Here is a 27,356-nt window from a genome sequence, read left to right as displayed (position 1 = left end):
AGGGAGATTGTTGAAATACCAGATTCAGAAGATCAACTTGAAGGTCGAGAATCGGTAAAGACAAGCACCAATAAAGACGCAAAAGAAAGTGAAGAAAAAGTTTTTGGAGAAGAGAAAACTGTAAAGCAAATTGAAGACTCTGAAAGCAGGAACGGAAATCCTGAAACTGGAGAAAAGGAAGTAACTCACGATAAGGATGAGATTCCAAGTACCAGTTATGAAGGTGTTCCTAACAAAGTAACAGTAAAGAGAACTGAAACTGATGAAGACAAAGACATTGTGAAGATCATAATCAATGGTACAGTAGAAGACACTGAAAGTGAAACTGATGACAGTGCAGATGAAAATCCATTAAGAAAAAGCACAAGAAAAAGAGCTTGGAGAGTAGAGCATAATACAATAGAGCCGAAGACTAAGAAAGTCTGCAAAGGAGATAATTGGCCTAAAGGAACTGGAGGATTAAGATTCAAAATAGTGAACAAAACAAAAGAGCAAGAAGACCAAGTGAATGAGATCTCTAGCCAGAAAGAAACATTGGGAAAGAAAATAGAGACTATTCGAAGGCCTAAGAGAGTAAGACGTCCAAATCAGAGGTACACATCACCTGAATGGACATATGTCGTCCTGCCACCCATTGTTGAAGTTAATAGTAGTTAAGAAAATTTGTATGACCCAAAGCCAATTGGGAAAAGTGAGTAAAGAAGTCAATTAAAGAAATGGAAAGTTAGATGCTAAAAGTATATGATATTCAAATAAAAAGTCTGAAGTCCTGTGAGACAGATTTGTAAATATAGAAGAGGTCGGGGTTGACAAAAGGTAGAAGAAAATTTGTTAGAAAATCTAATTATAGTATAATTTAGAATAGAAACTGACATAAGGTCGAAGAAAACTTGTTAGAGTGCTAAGTGGTGTGAAATCTATAGGTGACACAAGGTCGAAGAAACGGTGTTAGGGAAGATGGCAATGAATAATCACAGAACGAAGTGTTCTATTTTTAGAAAATGGTGTAGATGTTTTACAATTTGTATGGGGTTGTTGATGATATTGTGGGTAATTTTAGCTATTGTGATTCCTTTCCAAAGTAATTTAACAAAACTAAAGCCAAATGTGAGTTCAAGTAAACAAAGTGAAAAAGAAAAGGTGCCTGAGACTCATGTATATAAACCAGAATTGCATCAAGATAGATCCATCAGTGATTACACCCAGAATACTTTTTCAAAGTTATTGCTTGAGTATATTAAAACTATGAATGTTGATGACTGTTATGTTTGTGTAAAATTGCCAGCATCAGTGTCAGAAGGGGTGACCTATCACCACCTTCCTCTTACATATGGAGTAACTTGTAGTGTAATTGCAAGTTTGTTTTATAAGACTGGGAAACTGGAGTATCATTACTCCAACGTAGATGAGATATTTGCAAAATTAAAGATTGACAATACACTAAATAAGAGAAAATATGCGGAGGTAATGGGAGAATATTTCCTAGAAGTAGATGAGTTAACGCACGAGTATGCATTTAATGATAATTTGACATGTAAAATGAGAATTGAAGAGAAGGCGTTCTTGAATATGTTTGAGGAAAGGAGAATTGCTTGCAAACGAAAAGAGAAGAAGAAACATGCAAAGTCTAAATATTACACATTTGATGATGAGAACAATGAGGATAAAAATGTGAATGTAGTAATCAATATAGATGCACCAATGTTGGGAACATTTTGTATTAGGAGAGACAATTCAATGTATGACAATTATTTTGTGGGTGCAAGTCAATGTGAGGATACCTATAGAATTATAGGGGGTTGGGGATTTAAAGGAAGAAATTATCCTGTTTTTCCTGGAATTTATTTCATATGTAGGAAAGGAGCTTATTATAGACTGCCAGACCACTGGTATGGGACATGTTATGTGGGTTTGGTCTTTCCTAAAATTTTCCATGTAGATAGAGGTACTAATGGAATGCATGAGATAGGTGTAGTTTTAAGTAGAAAAAGAAGAGAAACTGTGTTAGAAATAATAGGTGATGTATTTGGAGCACTGATACCAGCAGTGAGAATTTCGTTTAATGCAAATAGAATCAGAAAATTGTCCACAATAGTTGATACATTATCAACAGATACAGCAGGAGGATTCCTAATGGTAAATACCGAAATGGTTGCTATGAGAGCTATGGTTATGCAAAACCGACTTGCCCTTGATATAATTTTAGCAAAAGAGGGAGGAGTCTGTGGAATATTGAAAGTTCAACACTGTTGTACTTATATTCCAGATAAAAGTCAAAACATTGAAAAGTATATTATAAATATTACAGATTTGCATAAAGAAATTGAACCACTGGAGGTTGAAGGTGTCCTTGAAAGACTGGGTAAAAGTTTCTCAGCAATTAAGCACTGGTTTCAAGAAATAGGTAGTTAAATTATAGGTAAAATACTAATATCGATAACAGTCTTAGTGGTAGTAATCCTTATGATAAGATTATGCTGTATATATAAAGGTAGAAGAGATTTCAGAAACTTGATAAAGAAAAGCAATGAAGAACGATTAGCAAGAATGAGAGAAAGGAATGAGATAGAAATGGAGGAAGTAAAAGAAAAGGGTTTCAAAAATTCTAAAGAGAAAGAGACAAAATTATATATGACATTAACAAAAAGAAGTTGAAACATGTTCAACTAAATTTTCCAAAATTTTGAGGGTTATTTGGTGATAAAATCACCAGATGAGGGAATTGATGGAGCGAGGTGGCAAACGCAAAATTTTGTTTACCCCTCGTAAAGTTAATGTCCCATAACGTTAATATTTACTGATTGCATGTTTTAACCAACCATAGAGTAAAATGCACACAATATTGTTATTATTACACATGTGGAAAAACTAACTTTGCTTGCATGTTTCAAAAAAACCCAGCTAATATGTATTGTTATCGTGTTGTGAATTAATGTGCAGCTTAATTGTAAACAAATGCTTTTTAATGTGCTTATTTTACACGTTTCTGTGTGATGGAGAGGTCGAAAATGTAAGTATAAAATGCATTTATGTGGCTTATTTGCTAGGTAACAACTAACTGGGAAACATTAGTTAGGTGGGAGGTAAACAGAACGGATTTAAATTCAATAATTAATATAAATCTGTGTTTGTTTTTACGATAGTTCCAAAAGTGGCCTCTGAGGCCTATGCAAGGATGGCTGCTCGGGTAAACTGTGAGCAAGAGCTGAACTGCGCAGGCGTGCCAAAAACCTGCAAGTCAGAGTGAACTGCCTGTGCTCGAGGAGGCTCAAGGCTACCATGGCCCGGAACCTAGGATGGGTGCCAAGCATGGACGATGTAATGCTTAGAGCCTGGGAGAGTTGATCCATGTTTAATTTTTTTTTTTAAATGTTTTTATTGATTTTAACATATTTATCCCCCCCCGGACAGGCAAAATTTCTGTTCATTAACATCATAAACTTTCCGTTGTGTTTGACATATTTAAATATACATTATAGAGAATTTACAAAATAAAATATATTCCCAGCATCACAAGAAGACCAATTAAAGCAGTTACATGAATACATTACAGTATCGATAATAAATCAGTTTTGTATAGTTCGCCAATGTGTGAGAGGAGTCCAGATTTTCATACCCCTTTCGCGTCGCCGTCTGCCTTTACGCTTATATATATCTGTCTCGATATTATGCACAGCTAAGAGTCTAGCTAGCCACTGTTGGAAAGTAGGTGGTAGCGGGTCTAGCCAAGCCGAGGCTAGGCATAGCCGCCAAACGGCCATAGCAACAAATATAAAATCGTGGCTGCTCTCAAGATTATCTGGATCCTCTACCCCAAGTACCATTACCTCTGGTGACAAGGCAACCTTTCTGTGAAGAACTGAAGTTAGAAACCTCTCTATACTTTGTATCAAAGGTATTAACACCGGGCAAGAGGCAAAGATATGGATGGAGTCTGCCCTTAAATAGATTGCATCTCGGGCAGCAAGTCCCATTACTGGTTCCCCATTTTGCAATTTTATCTGGTGTATAGTAAAGAAAAAACAGGTTTTATAAAATTGTGCCTGGAGTCTGGTCGAAATAAGAATGGTTTGAGCTAGCTGATAGGAGTACAAAAATACTTCTTTAGAAATCTCGAGTTTACCTTGCCACCTCGTTGCCGTTTTATCTAGATCATCAGGGAACCTGTCCAGCAATGACACATACACTCCACCTATTGACTGTTTCCTTGAATGTATAATTGTCTCCACTACAATAAATTGTTCCCCGAGTGTCCTTGCTCCAGATTTGTGAGTTAGGAAGTCCCTAATTTGGAGATATTTAAAAAAATCCCGCCAGTCTAAACCAAATTCTCCCTTCAGAACTTCAAACGATTTAATCCCCTGATTAGTAAAAAAATCCCCAAGTTGTGTAATTCCTAAATTATACAATTTATTAACGCAATTATCTTTAAAGATTGTTGGTGGAAGAGTCGGGTTGTTTAGTACCGGAGTGTAATATGAGAATCGTCCTATGCCTAGTACTTTTTTTACCGCCTTCCATACCTTAAAACAGCTATAGAGAGTCTTGAATTTGACCTTTTTGTGGTAACTGTCGTGTATGTGTCTCCAAAAGTAGCCATAGCAGGAATTTCCCACCAATAGCTGAAAGATTGAAGCGGTATGTAGCTCTATGTTGTTCCCCCCTTGCAATAATTCCTTACTGTAAAGTAATACACATGACCAGTAATATCTCCTTAAATTGGGAAGTGCTAACCCACCTCTGTCCTTCGGAAGGGTAAGATATTTATATGCTCGACGGGGTTGAGCGTATGACCATATAAATCTAGAAAAGGTACGTTCCATTGTTGTGAACCACTGATTAGAGAACTCTAGGCAAATTGCCCTGAATAAATATAATATTTTAGGAAAGTACACCATTTTAATTGCATTTGCTCTTCCGATAATGGGCAGGTGAAGATTGTCTAACCGTCGTAGATCCTTTTGTATCGTGTTCAACATTGGCTTAAGATTTATGTCCACTACTTCCTCTAGCTTTGAAGAGATTGTGACACCCAGGTATGTCGCTCCCTTCACCACCCTAGGGTCATCCATCACAATTTTTTGATTTAAAACAATTTGTGTCTTTCCTTGATTTAGCGCGTAGCCAGAGACCAGCCCAAATTTCCTGGCCTCGGCCTCAATGATCAGCATTGCTACTGTGGGGTCTGCGGTAACTATAGCAATATCATCAGCGTATGCTAATGTTTTTGTTGCATACCCCTGTGATATAATGGGGGTTATATGATTATTTTTCTCCAAATAACGAATAAAAGAATCTATATATATTGCAAAGAGCAATGGCGAGCAAGGGCACCTCTGGCGTGTTCCCCTGGAGATGGCGATTTCCTTAGTTAGACTTCCATTGATAGATACAACAGCCCTAGGATTATTATACATTTTTTGTATCGCCTGAATAAACTTGATTCGAAATCCCATCATCGCCATTGCTTTCCAGAGAAACTGCCAGGAGACCCTATCAAAGGCCTTCTCTGCATCCAAAAGGATCAGGGCCATAGGGTCTCCTGTAGTTTCTGTCCCATCAAAAAGTGTTATTACCCTCTGGATATGATTAATCGTTGACCTTCCAGGAACAAAACCGTGCTGGCTTTTGACGATTACATTGTGTATTATAGGGGCAATTCGGTTTGCCAAGATTTTGGAATATATTTTAGAATCAGCATTTATAAGGGTTATGGGGCGATATGATCCTAAATGTTCTGGGGGTTTCCCCTTTTTAGCAAAAATCACAATTTTGGCGCTGGACCAGGAGCTGGGAGGTTCTCCCCCGGAGAAAATATGGATAATCAAGTCCCTAAATATGTGTTTAATTTCGTCTATAAATGTGCTATAGAACTCCGAGGGGATACTGGCCAGACCTGTTGCCTTTCCTGTAGGGAGGCTATTGACTGCGGTCAATACCTCTTCCATATTCGGAGTTTCCTCTAGAGCCAGCTGCGTATTTACCTCATCCATGTTTCAAATGCAAGGAAGCGCCTAGGCCACGGACTGATTTAAACAAAGACCCATTATTTCTTGCTGACACGTTGTGAAAATGATGCTGTAATGGTGAAGAGATGTTCACCCGCCCCGATTTTGTCCAATCACAACCCAAATAAGTGGTGTTAGTTACATTTTAGATAGATTAAGTTAGGGATTTAGTGTATAAAAACCCCTGGTTTTGTCTAGTTGGGGTCGCTTTTTCGATTTCTACTGGAGATGCTGCCCGATTGCTGACCGATTCCTGGATGTAAGATCCTAACGTTTTTCTTTACTTGTTTGTTTAGCAGGATTGAAGGATAAGATGAAGATGTTAGTTAGGGATGTTAGGAGAGAAATGAAATTGGAACTATCTATTCTTTGCTAAACTTCAACTGTTTTCTAAAATAAAGCGATTTTTCTTGAGCTCTAAATAAAATGATCATTTTGAAATAAAGTTTAAGTTTTACTGAATAAAGATTTACTAATACATAAATGTCAGACATGATAAAGTTTGTTCTGAATAAAAATTAGATAAATGAAGAAGTAAAAGCTGGTCTTTGATTCTTCCTACGCCTAATTTTCATTCTAGTAGATCCATTGCCACTATGGTGGGGTGTCTGAATAATTAAAGTCTGAATAAAACCATGGTAAATTGTTTTAAATCTGCAGGTGTAAATAGTGAATAGTTAAATAGGGTTAGACGCTCCACCAAATGTTACAGCATTTCTCCATTGCGATTCACCAGAGCCTTGAAGCCAAGTGTATAAATTTTTTGTATCGCCTGAATAAACTTGATTCGAAATCCCATCATCGCCATTGCTTTCCAGAGAAACTGCCAGGAGACCCTATCAAAGGCCTTCTCTGCATCCAAAAGGATCAGGGTGTTTTGAATGATTTTACTAAAATCCGTTACAGGAAAACAGCAAGTTATAAGAAAAACTTGACACCCAAGCAATGTATTGCTATTGATAATTTAAGATCTGACAGTGAGATTGTTATTCGACAGTCTGACAAAGGTGGAAATGTCGTTGTACTTGACAAACATAAATATTTACAGGAAGGATTGAGACAACTGAATGACGAGAGCTGTTACTGTAAAACTAATCATGATGAGATACTCAAATCCAATACTATATTCAGAGACAAATTGACTGAATGGAGGGAGAGGGGACTATTAGAATGGGAGGAATATCATTATTTATACTGTGCCCATCCCAGAATACCCATTTTGTACTTACTCCCGAAACTGCACAAAGATCTTAACAACCCCCCTGGACGCCCAATAGTATCCTCTATAGGGTCACTATTGGAACATACATCCAAATACATCGACCACTATTTGAGACCTTATGTGGTAGCCTTGCCATCGTATATAAAAGACACTACGCATTTCCTTACTGTCATCAATGGAATACATTGGGAGAGCCACTTCACTCTGGTAACTCTAGATGGGAGTAGCCTATACACCAGCATTCAACATAATCAGGGTCTTGATGCTGTGAAACACTTCCTCAAAACCCGGTCTATCTCCTGTCTCTATCATTCACAGATGATTATATCATGATTGAATTTTGCTTGACAAACAACTTTTTTTACTTTGACGACATTGTGTATCGGCAGTCACAGGGTACGGCCATGTGGACCTGCTTCGCCCCCAGCTACGCGAATTTATTCATGGGCAGGTGGGAGGAGCAGGTCGTCATGGAGATGGCGGAATTTAACAATGTGGCCCTGTGGCTGAGGTACATTGATGATATTGTTTTCATTTGGTGTGGAGATGCAGCTTCAGCTAAAGTATTTATTGACAACTTAAACGAGAACTCTCTCAAGTTACAATTCACTGAACACATAAGGAGGTGATAGAATTCTTAGATGTAACATTGGAGGTAAGAGATAACCAACTAACCACCAAATTGTTCCGGAAAAGTACTGCTGGGAACAGTATTTTGAGAGCCACAAGCTTTCATCCTAGAAGTTTAGTGTACAGTATTCCATATGGTGAACTTCTACGCGCCAAAAGAAACTGCAGCACACAGGAAGCATTTAAAGATGAGGAGACTATCATGTGTCAGAGATTCTTGAACAGAGGCTACAGTAAACAAATAATCGAAAAGGCTGTAGCGCGAGTTGATTTAAAACTAGGGAAGAACTGTGATATCCAAGAAAGGAAACAGATGTAACAGAAAACATCAGATTTATTGCCACATTTTCAGGACAGTCACGGGAGATTCGTAAAATATTTATGAAACACTGGCATGTTCTCAAGACGGATGACCATCTGAAGGGTTAGCTGAGTGAAAATCCCCAGATTACCTTTAGAAAAGGAAGATCGCTGAGAGATGAGTTGAGTCACAATTATGTAACAACGAAAGTTAATAATGACAGTAATAGTACATCAGGGTTCAGATGCTGTCGTAAGTGCAAAGCATGCAAGAACAGTAGAGGCTGGACACCATTGACAGTACCAAACACATCTAGGGAATTCACCATTAGGAAAAGACTAACATTCAATACTCCTTACAGTATTTATGTCCTGATTTGCCCATGCAACAAGTGGTATGTTGGAAGCACGAGGCAAAGAAAAGGGTGTTAGAACATCTACGAGCTATTTGCAGTCATAACAGACAATATCCTATAGCAAGACACTTTTACGAAAAGCACATGCAAGATGAAACACAAGTTCGAATGGTGGTAATAGACAGTGTTGATCTGGGTGTCAGAGGGGGTAATCGAGAACTATCCCTAAGGAAATTAGAATCAAAAAATATCATCGATTTTCGATATTTGATCCCTAATGGATTAAATATGAGTGAAGAACTGGCTGTACACTTATATGAATGAAATTACCATGTACTCATAGCTCGAAAATATGTAATGTCTGCAATCTGTTTGGTTTTAAATGTAATTTTATTATTTTAGATGTCACTGGAGGTTCATGGACGGACTGAAATGAAGCACTAATGCGAGTTACTTTTGGCTATGATATGGATTACTTCCAGGATAAGCCCACTTGGGCAGGGACGGTACATTCCAAGGATATCCACTTGTCTGAACTAGTTATATCCTGGATACATTAGACATCGAGTAAGGTTTGAGGACATGGACTGTACTATATCACAGGTAATGCCCACTGGGGCTATTTGCGAAGTATATTGTTTGAGGAATCACCTAGCAACGAACTTGCACAGCGATTAACCAATGAATTGCGAGATCTGAAATACCATGACCAAGCCAACCAATTGGACTGTAGCTTACATTGTAAATACGTCATGTGACATGGAGCTCAATCCAATGTTCTAAAATGAATGTAAATCTATTGTTGGTAATAATCCATGCACAGCCATACCCGCATGAGGCAGATAATACTGACACGAATTAACTTAAGCTATTAAGATGAAATATTGAGTATGACATTAACGGGCGATTTAAAGTGCCCCGGAGAATCTATTTTTCATTACAACGTTATATCATTGTATAGCGCATGTATATTTATGAAATTGCGATAATGAAATGATGACTTGTACCTATATTCATGCATGTGTCAAAATGTCCGCCGTTGTTCATGATTGTTTCACATGGAATGACACTGAGGGTGATTAGCTGTATTTAAAGATGGCCGCTCACATGAGCGTGGTCAAGTCGTAATGGTGAAACGCGTCGTTGTTTTTTCACTTGCAAAATAAACTTTCTCTGCAAGAAGCTCTGGGTGTCCTGGTTTACTTCCTGGAATGGGAGGTATATTGGAAAGAATATCGAGGTCTGCCGGTGACCTTACTGGGACCGCTTGTGACAGCTGAACGACCTCCTACCGGTACTGGTGAAGTATATATATATATATATTCACTGAAAAAAACATAGGTTTTAGGGGTTTTATAGTTAGCTAGACATTTCACTCGTATAACCCCCTAGAAATTCCCTTGTTATAGTTAGTTGTACTAACTATAACTCGCGCACCCGCAATCCACTGCTGATGATGTCACACATTACTCATTCATGACATGGTCTGTGACATCACTGATGACATCACGGATGACATCATCCAGTGAATGTGGTTTGGTTTGATATTTAAATAAGTATTAGCAATCTGCCTTGAAGACTGAGTGGGTGTATACGTGTCTGAATAGAGGATTTAGTAGCACTGTGATTGACTGTCTAAGTGACTAATTTAATGTGTCTCACTAAATATATGGGATAGTGATTAAACTGTGTGAATACCTGTACCACTCTATCTCTTGTTGTGCAAACAACTACATAAGTTGGTTACTAGCTATGTGAAAGTCTACATTAGTTATTAATTAGTTAAGTGAGTATTTGTATGGGATAGTGAATGAATGTGTGTGTGGTTGGGTGGGTGGGACGTGTATGAGTGTCCAAAGATGTATAAATAGTTCATTTAGTAGGTATATGAGGTTAAGAGTGTATGTGGAAACAGTTGTTTGAGTGAGTGAATCTCTTTATAGGTGTAGTTGGGAGTAAATATGTTTCTGAATGATATATGTCCAACAAACTAGAAATATAAAAGGCAGTGTATGTGACAGTTGTTGTATATAAATAAGTATACCTAAGACCCAGTGATTGTATGAGTGACTGTATGGATAACTGTATACTTATAATAGTGATTTTATAACACACTAAGTATGACTTTCTAACTATAGGAATAAATAAAGTGGTGTTTGTATAAGTGTGTAGCTTAGTAAATATAGGTATGATCAATTGTTTGCAAAAGTGAGTAGGATGTCTGCATAAGTGAAAAGTGTGTGTGCTGGTGTGTAATGTTGATGTAGATGTAAAAGTATATTTAATAGTATTCTATTGATCTTTGTTAGCATGTATGACTGAATCTATACATTAGTGTTTAGATGTGTGTGTAGATGTAGGAATCACTAAGTGGGTTTTTAGAAACTTGTATTAGTGTGTCAATGGTTTCAAACATGATACTCCATATTTTATAATGAGTGTTGAAAGGTTATGCTACTGTATGATGAGGTGTATCAGTTTGTTACATGGATGATGTCATCAGTGATGTCATTTGAGATGTCATCAGGGATGTCACTGACCATGTCATGAATGATGTAATATCATCAGCAGTGGATTGCGAGCGCGCGAGTTATAGTTAGTACAACTTACTATAACGGGGGAATTTCAATGGTTTTATACGAGTGAAATGTCTAGCTAACTAGAACACCCCTAAAACCTATGTTTTTTTCAGTAAATTTCTAAGGTTTTTTAAATGCTAATTCCTATCTATAACATGTATGAAACCTATGGTTTTTTCAGTGAATTTCAAAGATTTTTTTGAATGCTAATTCCTAACTATAACATGTCTGAAACCTATGGTTTTTTCAGTGAATTTCAAAGGTTTTTTAAATGCTAATTCCTGACTATAACATATGCAAAACCTATGTTTTTTTTGTGAATTTTAAAGGTGTTTAAATGATAATTTTAAATATATTTATTGGTTTTTCAAAAATATTTTTAACTAATTTTTTTAAATCTTTTTATTTTTAGATATGTTATTTTTTAAATTACATTATACATATTTTTATACATTTTTGTAAATATAAATATATATATATATTTTTTTTTATTTTTTATTGTTTATAATATACTTGAATTATTTTTATTATTTTTTCCTTTTTCTTCAGTCGCACACCCAAAGCGCACCCTGCTTGTTTACTGCATGAAACGTGTCCGCCATTTTAGGGTTGCTGCCTAGTATCCGCGTAGGGTGTGCGACGGGTACGACTTTTCAAATGCGGTTGCTATGCGACTTGTGCGCAACTTCTGGTGCATACGCGAGATATACGTATTACGCGACGTGACGGACGCGAAGTAGCACGTGACATCATATGCATATCAGATGCGGTGGGTATGCGACTCCTGCGAAAAGAAATTCATGTTCAAAAAGTTATATATATATATTTAATATAAATATTAGGACAATACGTTAACTGAGGTTATTATAAAAATAATATTATTTAACTTTCTTAAAAAGTATATCACTTTTTAATGCAATTTCGTGAAGTCGCGCTGGGTGCGAGCATGGTGAGAGCAGGGTGCGTGCTGAGTGCGCGCATCCTACGAGCACCCCATGTGACCTCAAAAAAAGAGAATTGATTGGTTCATTAGACTTCCTATTGAAACTATTGAAGGACCCCACCCCTTTCAATCACTCTTCTTAGAACTTTTCTTAGGGAAAGAGCTGCTGAGAAGATCTGCTGTTCCTTCATTATTGGAGAAGACATTGGCCTGATTAAACTATGGCTGCAAATCCACCACCTTTCTCTGATTCAGAGAATTCATCAGAACAGGAATTTGTTCCAGAACCTCCCCCTAAGGAAATATATACAAGCATTGTCTGGAAACCAATCAAATCATTGTCTCTAAATTTTCCCAAATGGACACTGACTCACAGTGTGATTCTAGACAAATAACAATATTTCTTATAAATGGATTAGTAGGGTAGTATAGTGGTGTTTGGGTACTGTAAGGGGTCATGCCAGGGTAGGTTTAAGGTTTAGGGTAGTGCAATGGTGTTTGGGTAGTGTAGGGAGTCATGCTGGGGTAGTGTTCTAGCATAGTGCAGTGGTCTTTATATACTGTACAGTGTCATGCTAGGGATAGTGTTTTAGGGTTTAAGGTAGTGCAGTGGTGTTTGTGTAGTGTAGGGGGTCATAGTAGGGTAGTGTTCTAGGAAAGTACAGTGGTGTTTGGGTAGCGCAGGAGGTAGTGCTGGAGTAGATTTAAGGTTTAGGGTAGTTCAATGGTGTTTGAGTAGTGTAGGCAGTTGTGTTTGAGTAGTGTTTTAGGGTTTAGGATACTGCAGTAGTGAATGGGTAGTGTAGGTGATTGTGCTGCAGGTAGAATAAGTGCACTGTCTTTGTGTAGTGTAGGGAATCGTGCTAGGTATAGTGTCACTGCAAGAGTACATGTATTTATATGTCTGCAAACACATAAACCAACCAAATCATTGTCTCTCAATTTCCCCAAACGGACACTGACTCACAGTGCGATTCTAGACAAATAACAATATTTCTTATAAATGCACTGGTAGGGTAGTATAGTGGTGTTTGGGTAGTGTAAGTGATCCTGCTGTGATAGATTTAAGCTTTAGGGTAGTGAAACGGTGTGTAGGTAGGGTAGGGAATCATGCTGGGGTAGTGTTCTAGCATAGTGCAATGGTATGTATGTACTGTACAGGGTCATGCTAGTGATAGTGTTTTAGGGTTTAAGGTAGTGCAGTAGTGTTTGTGTAGTGTAGGGGGTCATGGTAGGGTAGTGTTCTAGGACATAAAGTGGTGTTTGGGTATTGTAGGAGGTTGTGCTGGGATACATTTAAGGTTTAGGGTAGTAAAGTGGTGAATGGGTAATGTAGGTGGTCGTACTGGAGGTAGATTAGGGGTTTACAGTAGTACAGTGGTGTTTGGGTAGTGTAGGAAATCATACTGGGGGTAGTATCACTGCAATACTACATGTACTTATGTGTCTGCAAAAACATCAAGCATGAGTATTTTCTATTTCTACCAATATGTGAGAACACAATACGTTTTTAATTAATTACATGTCAGGAAACACATGAACTACCTAAATGCTTCGCTCAGAGTGATTCCTAAATGCACAGACTCACTGTGTGATTCTACTCAAGCAACTCTATCGCTTGCATTTTACCAAAACACATTTACCACTCAACAAGACTTTAGGTGACTCATTTCACAACATTTTCTACTACACATTAGTATAGAGTGCTTCTATCAGAATAATTCCTAAATGCACACAAGACTCACTGTGAGATTCTAGACAAGCAACACTATACATTGCATTTTACCAAAACACATTTCCTACTCTAGAATGAGTTCTGCATTTTAATGTAGAAACTTGAGTCATGTTTGCAAATAAATAAAAAATAACTGGTTTCTAATTTTACCAAAAAAATGAGAACAGCATAGTTATCTGTCTGCAAACACATTAAAACAAATGCTTATCTCAGAATGCTTTCTAAATGCACACACACTCACAATAAAATTCTAGAGAAAAAAGTATTCCCTGCACTTTAGCAGGACAAACACATTAGTCTGATTAAAATCAAAATGCACCACATACATTCCCTCACAAATTAATAACTCACCTTTGCACTTGTTTTGTAGAATAAGAAGTATATCAGTCACACAGCAGATTTTCCTATACAGAATCTCTGTTTTGAACAACTCTCACCAGAACCAAAGAATGGCACAGTTTCCCTCTCATTTTGAACACATATACACCTTCACATCAAATCACATTACTTCCCACATTAATTCAAAAGCATTTTTATTGGTTACACATTTCAATGCTTTCCAAATGACATGAATTTCAACCCTACCGACATTCTGCCTTCTGCCTGTTACCATAGAAACACTTCATGGAACACTTAACTGAGCACACAGGTCAAAAGTTCATCACACAATGTTGCTAATCAAAACAGCAAGTGTGCTTGACTTTTCAATATACCAGCTTATCCTATGTAATGTTCTTTTCAATCACTTTTTGTTAACCAATATGCTTTTAAAAAACAGAAACATGCACCCTAGTTTTCAGTGTAGAATGTTGTCAAACAACCAATCATTTCCTTTCTTTTTTCAACACTGCATCTTATCCACCATTTTAGACAAATCTTAGTTTTCAAACTGCCACTTCACTTACAGAGACCATCTGAGTGCATCCAGACTTCCCTTCAAGATGCTTAGAGTGTGGATTGTAGGACACAGCTATATTTTCTGGAGCCAAAGGTATGCAGAACACAACGGAATTCACAAAGACCTAAGTTTACCAAATGTAGACATTAAATGGATTGGACAGAGAGGGTTAAAGTGGCACCAATTGATGCCATTGGTGAAATCCTTTTTGCATCTCCAACACCCTGACCTCAAAATTGTGCACTGTGGTGGCAATGACCTAGGCACTTTGACTGGGGTAGGTCTGGAAATGCTTATGAAGGACACCTTTGGAGAATTGATGTCACTTTTCCCCCAAACGTCCTTTTTCTATTCTAACATTTGCCAAATAGAACTGGTCCAATTAATTTTGTTCACACATTAAGAAAGCTAGGAAACATGTGAATAAATCTGTTTCTACTTTTGTCCGAGACTATAGAATGGGGTCCATATACCACAACAATCTGCATTTCAATATGCATGGCATCTATAGGAGAGATGGTGTACATTTTACAGATGAAGGGAACAGAGTCTTCCTCTTGAACTTTAGACTGTGCATTGGTACTTACTTGTAGGTACTAAAATCTCTCAATAAACACAAGGGCTCTTTTTAGAGCCACCTAACAACTAAACACAAAAGCTTGATGTATATCTGCAAAATATTATTTGTTTTTTGGCTTGGAGTCGCACACCCAACGCGTCAAAGACGTGCAGCTGACGCGTGCAAGTCATGCACCACACACTCTGGAGTCGCGTACCCTACGGGTTAGAAGCTGTGCATCCAACGCGTGCACACCAGGGGCCGCACTGAGCGCCTAATTTTACCATAAAAAAATAGCCACTATCACTAATTTTTATTATCCCCGGGGCTTATAAAAACATTGGGGACCGTGGGGGGCGCCCAAATGCCCCCACGGTCCCAGCCGACACCCCTCGTCCTTCAGGAGCCGGCACTGCTTTTCCTCAGGGAGAGCAGCTAACATGCCGCTCCACCTGAGGAACAGCAATCTCCTTTCCTATTTGGAAGAGAGAGCTCTCTCTTCCAAATAGGAAAGCAGTTTGCAATGACAGGGTGGGAGCCGCGAGACTCCCGCCCTGCCTTTGCAAACAGCAGTGTCCCCGGGTGGTCACCCCGGGACACTGCAGGAGCCGGCCCTGGGGGTTGGTGGTCCCCAGGGCCATCTTGGGCTCTAGGAGGGGGACCATGCGGCCCCCTTCCCATACTTTCAGAAAGCCTCGGGGTGGTGGTCCCCAGGGCTGGGGGGGCCTAAGAGCCCCATCACCCATTTTAAACAAGCCCCGGGGGTGGCAATCCCCAGGGCTGTGGGTGGGCCCCTTGAGCCCCCCGCATATATTAAATTACAGCCCCGGGGGGTGGCAGTCCCATCGGCAGTGTGGGGGGATTGGGACCCACACACTATTTTTTTTAAATGCCCCTGGGATTTGGCCCCCCAGGGGCTAATAACCTTTAAAGCGTGGGAGCTCGCTCTTCGTTTTTTTTTTTCAGCTGCGAAATGTGCGTATCCTACGTGCATCCCGATTTTTTTAAAAAAAAGAACACAGTGTGTCTACCCCGCACCCTCTTCGCGTTTTGCAGACATATTTCTCAGACTTCTTCAGCCTTGCTTCTACCGAGGCATAAAATGGCTGCCAACAGTTTCTAGTTTTGAATGTTGACAACCACTTGACATCCAATTAGCATTCAGTGCATGATCGGGAGGGTGCGCTTATGGTGCGCTCACGGTGCAACAAGGGTGCGCGGATCCACCGCGCCCATAGATATATAAATGGTTTTAAATGTGATTTTCTCAGGAACTACTGAACGGATTTACACCAAATAAGCAAAAGGCACGAATCTGAACCAAGTACTACCTCTTTGCCAAATTTGGTGTAATTCCATTCAGCAGTTCGGGCTGTAGCTGCGGCTAAAGGTCCCAAGGGAAATTGCATGGGGACACCCTTTTTTCTCGGCCCCCGCTTGACGAATCATCCCGAGACTTTCAGGATAGGAGCTGACCGGACCTGGCCAAAAGTTTGGAAGATTTCACAAAGATTCGTCAACCGGGGCCAAAGTTATTCCAAATAGAATGTTGCGTATTTCCTATGGGTAATAGGTCCTAACTATAACTACCTACTGTCGACCGCCAGTAGGTAATATATATATATCGGTGCTTTATTGCTTAAACATCTGAATGCCATTTGGAAAATAAATCACGAAGGAAACTATTACTGACATCGTGAGTGCGTCTTCATTTCCCCTTCTTGAAAGGAGAGCTGGACACAAATATATATATATATATATATATATATATATATATATATATATATATATATATATATATATATATATATATATATATATTCACTGAAAAAACCATAGGTTAGAGACCATATATAGTTAGGAATTAGCATTTAAAAAACCTTGAAAATTCACTGAAAAAACCATAGGTTATAGACCATATATAGTTAGGGATTAGCATTTAAAAAACCTTATTTTACTCACACAAAACCATTGAAATTCCATATATAGTTAGTTGCACTAACTATATATCGCGCACCCGCAATCCACTGCTGCTGGTGTCACATATTACATCATTCATGACATGGTCAGTGACATCACTGATGACATCTCAAATGACATCACTGATGACATCATCCAGTGACTGTGTGTTTCTGTAAAGTTTAATTATGTTTTACATATTGAAGAATGAGTAGATGTAGAAGTGTCTGGATGAAGGATTTAGTAGGTGCGTGACTGACTGTATGAGTGAGTGATTAAATGTGTCTCACTGAGTGCATGGGTTAGTGACTGAACTGTCTTAATTTGTGCATCATTATGTTTGTTGTTCTGTAAACTGCTGCATGTGTTGATCAGTAGCTATATGAGTAACTATATGGGTTATTGATTGATTGCCCAAGTATTTGTATGGGAGACTGAGTGTGTGTGTGGCTGGCTGGGAGGTGTGTGACTCTGTGCAGATCAATGTGTACTTGTATCAATGATTGTATAAGAGAGTAAGTATGTGTTAGTATATGTTTCAAAATGTAAGGTGCTCTATGTTTAACTGTATAGATTAGAAAATGGAAGTGTGATTGATTCTTTACAGGACTGACTAGGTGTGTGAGTAACTCCATGGATGAGTGACAGAGTGTGAGAGTCTGTATAGGTGTATGAGTGCATATGATAGTGTTGTAAAGATGAGTGATTGTATGTATGAATGATTGTATGGGTAAATGAGTGAATGTGTGTTTAAACATAGGAATCACTGAGTGCGTATGTAGTAACTAGTATTGGTGTGTCAATGGTTTCAAAAATTATACTCTGTATTTAACACTGGGTGTAACAGAGGTTATATTAAAGTGTGAGGAGATGCATTGTATTGTCACATGAATGATATCATCAGTGATGTGGTCATTGATGTCAAATGAGATGTCATCAGTGATGTCATCAGTGATGTCATTTGAGATGTCATCAGTGATGTCATTTGAGATGTTATCAGTGATGTCATTTGAGATGTCATCAGTGATGTCATCAGTGATGTCATTTGAGATGTCATCAGTGATGTCATTTGAGATGTCATCAGTGATGTCATCAGTGATGTCACTGACCATGTCATGAATGATGTAATATGTGACATCATCAGCAGTGGATTGCGGGTGCGCGATATATAGTTAGTGCAACTAACTATATATGGAATTTCAATGGTTTTGTGTGAGTAAAATAAGGTTTTTTAAATGCTAATCCCTAACTATATATGGTCTATAACCTATGGTTTTTTCAGTGAATTTTCAAGGTTTTTTAAATGCTAATTCCTAACTATATATGGTCTCTAACCTATGGTTTTTTCAGTGAATTTCAATGGTTTTTTAATAGCAAATATCATAAGCTGTCGAATGTCAAGTATGTGGTAAGTAAAAACATTTTCGTGTTTATGCACACTGATCTGCTTTGAATGCTGCCCCCACCTCCCCCTCATTTCTATTAGGAGTACTCTCTCTTTGCAGATAGTGAAGGGTAGTTAACGCAGGCCTTTGCCCCCGTTGTAATCCGTCGTGCCTGCTTCTCTCTCCATTTGATTAATTGTTATCCAAGCATTTACTGTTTTAGAATTGGTTCTCTTTGGTTCATTCTCTATTTACAAACAAGCACAGAGTCGCAATACTCTGTTTAGTCTTTGCAGATAGTGAAAAATCGTGTAAAAAAACAAAAGGAATCGAGCAAAATCAGTAGGCCACTAATGGGATCTCTTTTTGACCTCGCTAAAATAGAAACATTAGGAGCAACCCCTCATGAGAAATACGAAACTAGTGAGATGAACTGAGCTCCACACCATGATGGCTGCAAGACAGCTCGGCTCCGCCACCCACCCCGCCCAAAATAACGATAAACTCTATGCAAATATTACAAATATATACAACACACCAGCAAAGTAACAGGGTAAAACATTTTATTAAATAACTATTTACATAACTATTTTATACTTTTTGTTGCCCGATCCGGCTAGCTCAATCGATCAAGCATGAAACTCATGCACTCTGACAGTTCAAAGTTTTGAGGAGTGCTTGTAACACTGTCTGAAGCCTATTTGTACTTGCTACAGCTTCACTATTCTCAATGTAAGTGGGGGCTGTTTGAGGACGTGACTGCATTTGAAAACAATGTGATGCGGTGCCACCCTGAACCGCTTGACGGAGGCCCCCGAGGGACGGTGTCATGGCGCGGACTCGGAGGGGGCGCTTGGCTCCGGCCCCCTCCGCAAGTCGTGTTGCCCTGGTGTGGCCTGAGATCGCCCCCGACATAGGTGGCCGGCTCCCGGGGTCAAGCGGAACTTTTTGCCTTTTGGTGACTCTTCCATTCTTGACCTTGTCCCACAATCCGTTTCACCTAAAGACACGCTGTAGTGGGGCGCCCCTTTACCGTTTCAGTTGCCATTCCGCCCGCTTTTGCTACACTGTGCCTCTTCCGCTATTCAGCTGTTTACCGCCCGCTCTTTCGACTACAGCGTCTCGCTCACCATGTACTTGAGTTGCTCCCGCTCTTGCGGTGCAGCGATAGGTGGCTGCCACAGGACTCTCAAAATGGCGGCCGGCTCTTCAGATTTGGGCGTGGTCCACTAAAATGGGCCTGCGACACCTTGGAACTCGGACGCTTGTCTGCTAGAGCTTGGGCTCCATTCTCGAAAGCGTCCCCTCAGCCTTGAAGATTCTACAAAAGTCTTGGGGGCCCCCGACTCCCGCAGGCTTCTGGTGGGGAGCGGCTAGCATGATTGCTCGTGGAATGGCCACGACGGAGCTACGAAATGGTGGTGCTCTCATGCTAACGCCAGCTTCAGTCTGAAACATCCAGAAACACTTTAGACTACCAATTCGATCAGTTCCGGTAGCGCCCCAACGTGACCCGGTAGAGAAGAACTTGCCCTCCCCTCTTTGACTGATGGTTCTTGTTGCCTGTCCCTTCTGTTGTCATTTAACAGAACTATTTAGCCTGCTGAAAGGGGTTGTGTTCCGACCGCTGGTTGGTGGAGACATTTTGACTATATTCTGGACCTGCGTTGTCGCGTAATGCGTCATATGACGCGCCGCGTTAGCGCATCCGGAAGTGCTCCGGTGCGCGAAGCGCAGCTTCCCGGAAGCGATCCGGGGCGCGGCGCGCAGCGCGTAACGTAAGCATAACAGGTCATGTGACTTGTTAATAAAACTTTTCACTGGTTCATTTTACTTTTCTTATTCTAATGATGAAAGGCTTGGTCATATGACCTAAAAATTAAGCTTTTTATTACTTTCGCAAAAACAACAAGTGATGGACTGAATGTGGATCAATGTCACACACTCCCCCAGTCAAAAGATCTGGGCCCAAATCCATCGTTTTTTTGCACTCCACACCACCCTGGGTTAGACAATGGCGATATGCAAATCAGCTCTGACCCTGTTGCCCCATGGGAACAGTCCAGTCCGAACTACAAAAGCCATGTCCTTCCCAGAACGGAATCAAGCATCCGAGGACCGGACCGGTTTCGAGGTAACACCTCTCTTCAGCCCGGCTAGCTTGACTCCAAGTGGTGTGGAGTGCCTGGGACCCACGTCTGGGCATCCCCAGCGCACTTAGGGCGGCAATTGCAAAAACAACAAGTGATGGACTGAATGTGGATCAATGTCACACACTCCCCCAGTCAAAAGATCTGGGCCCAAATCCATCGTTTTTTTGCACTCCACACCACCCTGGGTTAGACAATGGCGATATGCAAATCAGCTCTGACCCTGTTGCCCCATGGGAACAGTCCAGTCCGAACTACAAAAGCCATGTCCTGTTCCCATGGGGCAACAGGGTCAGAGCTGATTTGCATAAAGCCATTATCTGTCCCAGGGTGGTGTGGAGTGCAAAAAAACGATGGATTTGGGCCCAGATCTTTTGACTGGGGGAGTGTGTGACATTGATCCACATTCAGTCCATCACTTGTTGTTTTTTGCAATTGCCGCCCTAAGTGCGCTGGGGATGCCCAGACGTGGGTCCCAGGCACTCCACACCACTTGGAGTCAAGCTAGCCGGGCTGAAGAGAGGTGTTACCTCGAAACCGGTCCGGTCCTCGGATGCTTGATTCCGGTCTGGGAAAGATATGGCTGTTGTAGTTCGGACTGTACTGTTCCCATGGGGCAACAGGGTCAGAGCTGATTTGCATAAAGCCATTATCTGACCCAGGGTGGTGTGGAGTGCAAAAAAACGATGGATTTGGGCCCAGATCTTTTGACTGGGGGAGTGTGTGACATTGATCCACATTCAGTCCATCACTTGTTGTTTTTTGCAATTGCCGCCCTAAGTGCGCTGGGGATGCCCAGACGTGGGTCCCAGGCACTCCACACCACTTGGAGTCAAGCTAGCCGGGCTGAAGAGAGGTGTTACCTCGAAACCGGTCCGGTCCTCGGATGCTTGATTCCGGTCTGGGAAAGATATGGCTGTTGTAGTTCGGACTGGACTGTTCCCATGGGGCAACAGGGTCAGAGCTGATTTGCATAAAGCCATTATCTGACCCAGGGTGGTGTGGAGTGCAAAAAAACGATGGATTTGGGCCCAGATCTTTTGACTGGGGGAGTGTGTGACATTGATCCACATTCAGTCCATCACTTGTTGTTTTTTGCAATTGCCGCCCTAAGTGCGCTGGGGATGCCCAGACGTGGGTCCCAGGCACTCCACACCACTTGGAGTCAAGCTAGCCGGGCTGAAGAGAGGTGTTACCTCGAAACCGGTCCAGTCCTCGGATGCTTGATTCCGGTCTGGGAAAGATATGGCTGTTGTAGTTCGGACTGGACTGTTCCCATGGGGCAACAGGGTCAGAGCTGATTTGCATAAAGCCATTATCTGACCCAGGGTGGTGTGGAGTGCAAAAAAACGATGGATTTGGGCCCAGATCTTTTGACTGGGGGAGTGTGTGACATTGATCCACATTCAGTCCATCACTTGTTGTTTTTTGCAATTGCCGCCCTAAGTGCGCTGGGGATGCCCAGACGTGGGTCCCAGGCACTCCACACCACTTGGAGTCAAGCTAGCCGGGCTGAAGAGAGGTGTTACCTCGAAACCGGTCCGGTCCTCGGATGCTTGATTCCGGTCTGGGAAAGATATGGCTGTTGTAGTTCGGACTGGACTGTTCCCATGGGGCAACAGGGTCAGAGCTGATTTGCATAAAGCCATTATCTGACCCAGGGTGGTGTGGAGTGCAAAAAAACGATGGATTTGGGCCCAGATCTTTTGACTGGGGGAGTGTGTGACATTGATCCACATTCAGTCCATCACTTGTTGTTTTTTGCAATTGCCGCCCTAAGTGCGCTGGGGATGCCCAGACGTGGGTCCCAGGCACTCCACACCACTTGGAGTCAAGCTAGCCGGGCTGAAGAGAGGTGTTACCTCAAAACCGGTCCGGTCCTCGGATGCTTGATTCCGGTCTGGGAAAGATATGGCTGTTGTAGTTCGGACTGGACTGTTCCCATGGGGCAACAGGGTCAGAGCTGATTTGCATAAAGCCATTATCTGACCCAGGGTGGTGTGGAGTGCAAAAAAACGATGGATTTGGGCCCAGATCTTTTGACTGGGGGAGTGTGTGACATTGATCCACATTCAGTCCATCACTTGTTGTTTTTTGCAATTGCCGCCCTAAGTGCGCTGGGGATGCCCAGACGTGGGTCCCAGGCACTCCACACCACTTGGAGTCAAGCTAGCCGGGCTGAAGAGAGGTGTTACCTCGAAACCGGTCCGGTCCTCGGATGCTTGATTCCGGTCTGGGAAAGATATGGCTGTTGTAGTTCGGACTGGACTGTTCCCATGGGGCAACAGGGTCAGAGCTGATTTGCATAAAGCCATTATCTGACCCAGGGTGGTGTGGAGTGCAAAAAAACGATGGATTTGGGCCCAGATCTTTTGACTGGGGGAGTGTGTGACATTGATCCACATTCAGTCCATCACTTGTTGTTTTTGCAATTGCCGCCCTAAGTGCGCTGGGGATGCCCAGACGTGGGTCCCAGGCACTCCACACCACCTGGAGTCAAGCTAGCCGGGCTGAAGAGAGGTGTTACCTCGAAACCGGTCCGGTCCTCGGATGCTTGATTCCGGTCTGGGAAAGATATGGCTGTTGTAGTTCGGACTGGACTGTTCCCATGGGGCAACAGGGTCAGAGCTGATTTGCATAAAGCCATTATCTGACCCAGGGTGGTGTGGAGTGCAAAAAAACGATGGATTTGGGCCCAGATCTTTTGACTGGGGGAGTGTGTGACATTGATCCACATTCAGTCCATCACTTGTTTTTTTATTACTTTCGAACATTATTTTTTTTTAAACATATGTTATAATGTTCCAGGCTAATGTACTTTCCCGGAAAATTTACAACTGTCCTGCAAGTAAAATATATTCCTTTTTCGAGAAAAAGGGCGTTTCTTCGTCCCATGACGGAGCCGTTGAGCAAAAGAGGCTCAGCCTGCTGTCTTAGTCGCCGATACGCCTGAATATCAGATTCTTATCGATCACTTTATGTTGCAGGAGTAGAAAACACAACAGCCCTTGACCATTTATCTTTACTGCGTTCCTGCGTATTATACCTTTTACCCTTCATGTAATTGGACTGCTTTATTTCACTTGCCTTTTACTGATTCTAAAACAGTGACTATTATTAAAAACTTTACCAATGTAAATACTACTACCATGTTTTCTTTTAAAAACCTTTATTGTGAAAATGTCAGTATACAAATACGGGCCTATAACCACGTGGGCCGGCCACGGAGCAAACTGTAATCGTATATGATGAGTAGACATTTACACTGTAGAGGAACGTAACGGGCGGGCCATTAGGTTGCAAGAACTAAGGTGTCTAACAGTTGCGGAATCGGTGGACGTACATTTTATAATTAAAATACGACAGAGCCAGTTACAATAAAATTATCTAGATATACATTTGCGGGCAAGTACCATGGGTGACGTTAATTCGAACTTTCAATAGGACAGTAATCAATAACACATCAGAACTTAATATCAATAGGGATGTCGAAATATTCAATCAATTCTCGTCCCCGCCCGCCATGTGCTTCAAAACTGCATACGTATCTCGTGATTTCAAGGTTCAGCAACCAGTACACAACAAGGAGTTACGAGTCCCATTTATTCCGGCGCCATTTTGGGCGAGGACGGGCAGGTCCAGGATATAGTCAAAATGTCTCTACCAACCATCGACTATGATGATGTTCATATGCTGTATTTATTAGAGTAACACTCATCTGTCCACATGAAATTAATTTGCCACAATCTAAACATGTCATTTTAATCTTTCCAAAGTTCTTCTAAATATTTGGGACCGTTTCCCTTGCCTCTGATGCTGTCAGTGCCACTTCTTTGGTGAATGTACTGGCAGGTCGGGGGTTCTCCTCCAAATCTCTCTTTTGTGCAGCACTATAATTAATCGGTGCCACCTCTCCATATGACGATGCATGGTATAGTTACCATAACTATATTTTTTTTCGGTTCCTCTGGAGAGTACATCGTGGCAGATGAGGCAGGTAACGTACCGGGCATTTACCTTTTTTGCATGTAGAGGAAAGGAAAAAAAAATCGAGCGTCCGAGTTCTAAGGTGTCCCAGGGCCATTTTAGTGGACCAGGCCCAAATCCAAAGAACAGGCCGCCATTTTGAGAGTCCTGTTGCAGCCGCCTGTCGCTGTAGCATCAAGAGCGGCCGAAACTCAGCTGAATGGCAACTGAAACGGTAAAGGGGCGCCCCACTACAGCAGACGAGCCTCCACCTGGGAAGGCCCGTTCACGCCGCCTCCCCCCCCCTTCGGGCACCCCACGCCGTTATTCGGAGCAGCATTGTGGGATGGCCACACCAGTGCGGCAACTTGCTAGACACCACCTCGGTGCCAACCGAATCTCAGTGCCTTGTGGTGTCTTCCATTCCGAAAACATTGTTGTGCTGCCTTCGGCCTATTCGCCGCAAGTGCGCACGCAACTCAGCTGCATAGCGAGTGAAACACCAAGGGACGCCCCACTGCAGCCGAGGAACCTTCATCTTGGGGGCGACGCACAGCATCACATTGCTTTCCAATGCAGTCAGATCCTCAAACAACCCCCACTGACTGACGCGAACTCACAGGCCAACGGAGCGCCCCACGCCGACTTTCGGCGCAGCATTGTAGGATGGCCACACCAGTGCGGCAACTTGCTAGACACCACCTCGTTGCCATCCGGATCTTGGCGCATTGCGCTGCCTTTGGCCCTATTCGCACATCGGTCCGCTACTGACGCCATCTCACAGGCCAACGGGGCGCCCCACGCCGACTTTCAGCATTGTAGGATGGCCACACCAGTGCGGCAACTTGCTAGACACCACCTCGGTGCCATCCGGATCTTGGCGCGTTGTGCTGCCTTCGGCCTATTCGCACATCGGTCCGCTACTGACGCCATCTCACAGGCCAACGGGGCGCCCCACGCCGACTTTCAGCATTGTAGGATGGCCACACCAGTGCGGCAACTTGCTAGACACCACCTCGGTGCCATCCGGATCTTGGCGCGTTGTGCTGCCTTCGGCCTATTCGCACATCGGTCCCCTACTGACGCGAACTCACAGGCCAACGGGGCGCCCCACGCCGACTTTCAGCATTGTAGGATGGCCACACCAGTGCGGCAACTTGCTAGACGCCACCTCGGTGCCATCCGGATCTTGGCGCGTTGTGCTGCCTTCGGCCTATTCGCACATCCGTCCGCTACTGACGCCGCCTCACGTGCCAACGGATTTTCTACGCTTTTTATACCCTATGCCGCATAACAGGTCATGTGACTTGTTTATAAAACTTTTCATTGGTTCATTTTACTTTTGGTTTCCTAATGATGGAAGGCTTGATCATATGACCTAAAAATAACACTTTTCATTGGATGAAAACTTTTTTTTTTTCCAAACGATGAAAGCCCCACCTTGTTTCTGGATGTTTCAGACTGAAGCTGGCGTCAGCATGAGAGCACCACCATCTCGTGGCTCCGTCGTGGTCATTCCGCGAGCAATCATGGCAGCCGCTCCCCACCAGAAGCCTGCAGGAGTCGGGGGCCCCCAAGACTTTTGTAGAATCCTCAAGGCTGAGGGGACGCTTTCGAGAATGGGGTCCAAGACCTAGTAGACAAGCGTCCGAGTTCCAAAGTGTCCCAGGGCCATTTCAGTGGACCAGGCCCAAAAAGGAAAGAGCCTGCCGCCATTTTGAGAGTCCTGTGGCAGCCGCCTATCGCTGCACCGCAAGAGTGGGCGCAACTCAGCTAAATGGCGGATTTTGGCACAGTGTACCAAAAGCGGGCGGAATGGCAACTGAAACGGTAAAGGGGCGCCCCACTACATCAGACGAGCCTCCACCTGGGGAGGCCCGTTCACGCCGCCTCACCCCCCGGGGCGCCCCACGCCATTATTCGGAGCAGCATTGTAGGATACCAAAACCAGTGCGGCAACTTACTGGACATCACCTGGGTGCCAAGTTTCGTGCAAATCCATTCAGCCGTTCGATTATTATTATTATTTTTTTTTTTGCCCCGCGGGGCCCTTTTAAAACCTCCACATCAAACCTAGGGGGTCAGGGAGGATCTACTATGCCCCCTTATGGTCATTTGCCCCTTCGCTTTGGCCTCCTCTTGTCTCTCGATCCTACCGAGAGACAAGATGGCGGCCGCTACGGACTGTTTGGAATGTTTAGCGCGAATATCTCCAAAAGTTGGTAATAGTAGATAGCGATGTTAGCGACTGTTTCCAGTCGCTAACATCTTGGCATGCCCACTTTGCATGTCATTAGTGATAAATATCACATCTCAGCGCGTTCTGCTGCCTTGGGACTATTCGCACAACAGACCGCTACTGACGAGGCCTCCCCCCGCACCCCCCGGGACGCCCCACGGAATGGCAACTGAAACGGTAAAGGGGCGCCCCACTACAGCAGACGAGCCTCCACCTGGGGAGGCCCGTTCACGCCGCCTCACCCCCCCCCCGGGGCGCCCCACGCCGTTATTCGGAGCAGCATTGTGGGATACCAAAACCAGTGCGGCAACTTACTTGACATCACCTGGGTGCCATCCACATCTCAGCGCGTTCTGCTGCCTTGGGATTATTCGCACAACAGACCGCTACTGACGAGCCACCCCCCGGGACGCCCCACGCCGTTATT

This window comes from Lissotriton helveticus, chromosome 1_1 (genome assembly GCF_964261635.1).
Source record: "Lissotriton helveticus chromosome 1_1, aLisHel1.1, whole genome shotgun sequence".
In the NCBI taxonomy this organism is placed as follows: domain Eukaryota; kingdom Metazoa; phylum Chordata; class Amphibia; order Caudata; family Salamandridae; genus Lissotriton; species Lissotriton helveticus.
This window is presented reverse-complemented; position numbering follows the sequence as displayed.